Source organism: Hemitrygon akajei, chromosome 5, assembly GCF_048418815.1.
Source record: "Hemitrygon akajei chromosome 5, sHemAka1.3, whole genome shotgun sequence".
NCBI lineage: Eukaryota > Metazoa > Chordata > Chondrichthyes > Myliobatiformes > Dasyatidae > Hemitrygon > Hemitrygon akajei.
Window position 1 is genome coordinate 47,412,645 of NC_133128.1, and position 3,314 is coordinate 47,415,958.

The window sequence follows — 3,314 nt, forward strand, 5'->3', positions numbered from 1 at the left end:
TTTAAAGCAGAAATTGATAGGTTCTCAATTGGACACAGCATCAAAGGTTATGTGGAGAAGGCCAGGGAATGGCGTTGAGGAGAGGAAAGAAGGATCAGCCATGATTGAAAGGCGGAGCAGACTCGATGGGCCAAATGGCCTAATTCTGCTCCTATGTCATATGGTCTTAAGTGGTGAACGATGCAAATTTCCATTCCTTCTTTTGCCAGTGGATCATGCCTGTACTGTGCAAGCTCAGTGGGGGGGTTCCATCAAATACACTTCCTGCCAGAGAGTGTACAGAGTGAACTCGGTGTTGTGGGCACGCTGTGCTGGTGCAGGAAGTGTGGCATCACTTGCGGGCTGCCCCCAGCACAGCCCAGGCACAAGCGAAGCATTTTACTGTATGTTTCAATGTATACGTGACAAAGAAAGCTAATAGTTCATCTTTGAGAAGCAGCTAGCACATCCACCTTTATTCTAAAGTGCACAGAGTTTAAAAATACAGAACGTTAACAAAGCCGCACCTGGAATACAGAATCTGGTTTTGGTCCCCTTGATTAAGAACAGATATACTGACACTTGAGGCATTGCAGTGGGCAAATTCCTTTAATGAGGGCGTTCTTACAGGAAAAGCTAAAAAGTTAGATCAGCATTTTTGGGAGTTTAGAAGATTAAGGAGTGATATTATACAAAGTGCTGATAAGATAGATGTTGAGTATTTCCTTCAGTGGAGGAATCTCAAATGAGGTTGATATGGTTACTAGATAAGGGAGTGGTCATTCATGTCTGGACTGTGTAGGAATTACTTCTCAGAGTAGGGAGTCTCTGGAATTCTTTTCCCTGAAGGGTTGTGGAGAATAGATTAGTGGAGATAGTTGAAATACATTGTTGAAAGGCAGAGGGAAACTGGCACAGAAGAGGAATTGAAGCCAGAGGCAAATGAACAATGATCGTATCAAATCGTAATGTAACTAAAGTTTCAACTCACCTGCAAGGACTTCTTTCCTTTTTGCATTTTATATTATATCTAGACTACCAGAAAAGAAGTCAATTGTAGAAATATCCAAACCACACATCACTTTGACTTGAATGTATGTCACCAATCCTTCTTCATCGTCAGCTCAGTTTTCCCAGAACGCTCCAAACCAGTAGATGGTCAAGTGTGGGCTTCACAAACAATGCCATAGCACCATCACCTGCTAACAACAAGTAGGAGAAATGAAAACAGGTGATTCCACATGCCAGAACAAAGGATAAGAAATGCTTTAAGCTCACCAGGCCAGTGGCTTTGAGGATTCACATTTGGCAATAGAGGGACAAATGTGGGAGAGACTGCCCGAGGGAATCTTTACACAAAGATTAGAGTGTCCTACCTGGGAGACTGGCCGAGCTGAAAGTACTCCAAGTGGCATGCTAGCTTAGCGGTTAGTGCGTTGCTTCACAGCGCCAGCGATCACCGATCCGAATTCAACTCCCGCCACTGCCTGTGAGGAGTTTGACTGCTTGGGTTTCCTCCAGATGCTTCAGTTTCCTCCCACAGTCCAAAGACCTACAACTGGGGTTAGTAAGTTGTGGGCCTGCTACGGGAGCATGGTAACACTTGCAGGCTGCCCATCACAACCCTCGCTGATTTGATTTGACACAAACGATGCGTTTCGCTGTATGATTCAATGTTTCAATGTACATGTGATGGAAAAAGCTAAATCTTTAAAGTATTTAAGAAAGATCGTGATACTGTAACAGAAAGAGAAGACAATAGTCTCAGCAATCTAATGGGCTGCAGGCCCTATTTAAATGAAACGTGTAATCAACTGTTTCAATGCACTAAAATCAGCAGAAACAGACATCATAGATCAAGCTTGCTCTTCTCTGGTGTGTAAAGAAGCCTTCCTTCAGTCCTAACACTAAGATATGTTGATTCAGGATAGAACAATACTAAATGACCTCTCCACATACATTCCCACTGAGATGTGGTTTCCGAAGCCTTCTGCTGAGTTGGTTAGCTCCTTTCAAAAACAAGGAGCCCGAAGAGGGCAAGGGAAGAACGAGGGAATGAGTGAGCACGAGTCAGAAGCAAAAATTGTACAGACAGCTAATTCAGTACCTCACTCTGGCCAGTAGAGGGTAGCCTGGAACCGAAATTCTTTTCTTCGTGACAGAATCACTGTTGCCAAGGCTGGTAGGTGGGAGAGATTTGGGTCTTCGAGTGGGAGCTGAGAAAGATAACTCAGTGGAAAGAGGAGAGGTTTGCAACTGGACAGTTTCCCAAGAAACTTATAATCATTTCATGAATTAAAGGTTCAAATGCAACTTTTATTGGGTAGGGGTAGGGAACAAGGGGTGGAGTGGAATAAAGTAAAGGAGGCAAATTTAAAAATGAGAGAGTTCAGAAGCCAGGAGACATTCACCATGAACTGGATGGGAGTGAGAATTAACCCTGCTGTGCTGCCATAACGATAAAGCAACTTGTAGAGCAATATAGCATAGAAATAGGCCCTTCAGCCCATCTCACCCTTGCTGACCATGGTCTCAATGAACTAACTCCCATTTGCCAGAATAGGGCGTAGTCTATTTCCCACCAAACCCCTCCTATCTATCTCCACGTACTTTCAAATGCCTTTCAAGACTCAGTGCCAAAGGGTCAGATTACTTGACTGTTGTCCAAACTCGGAGAAAGACCAGCTGCAGTATACCTGCAAACGGCAGAGAGTTAAAGGAAAAATCTGAAAGGAAAATAAATTGGTGAAAGAGAAATGATTACCTGGGTGGCAGTGACAGAATTTTTCCTTTAGCACGGTAATTGGCAATTTTCTTTTTAAATTATTTCATGTCGGCGTGCTTCAGTGAAAGTAAGTGCTGCTGACATTCTGGAGGTTGTGTGCAATTGTTTGGAGCCACTGCACTGGGAGGAACCCAACCTGTCACATTACTCTCCGTCAACCCTTGTACTGAGCTTGGGAAACATGGACAGTCACAGTAGCCGGAGAAATTCTCACTCAGGCGAATCACTGCACAAATACACATCACATTCAAGTGCCAACTATACAGCTTGATCATTCGCTTCTCCTAGAATAAATTATTCCAGGTTTTATCCCCTCTTCACTGATGAGAACAGTGTCTGTGGCTAAAAGGCTTGCTGTGACCTCACTGCTATTTAATCAGGCCCATTCTACTTAACCTTCAAGGGCAACAGCTGAAATTTGAAAGTCAGGGTGTGATTCAGAACCCAAATGTACAGTACATTGAGAAAGTATTCTGCCCCCACAACTACTTTCACATTTTATTCTCTCATTTTCGAAATGTAAAATATATTGAAGTAGGATTTTGAGCCA

General features: G+C 43.4%; 1 long non-coding RNA gene across 1 annotated transcript; it reads right to left on the reverse strand.

Moving 5' to 3' along the window:
- Positions 1-473: 473 nt before the first annotated feature.
- LOC140727742 (uncharacterized) lies at positions 474-2,992 on the reverse strand. The gene is made up of 3 exons (XR_012098907.1): positions 2,744-2,992; positions 1,356-1,716; positions 474-1,181 (listed from the first exon to the last, which is right to left on the reverse strand). It is a non-coding gene; the product is annotated as an uncharacterized lncRNA (long non-coding RNA).
- Between the last annotated feature and the right edge of the window lie 322 nt (positions 2,993-3,314).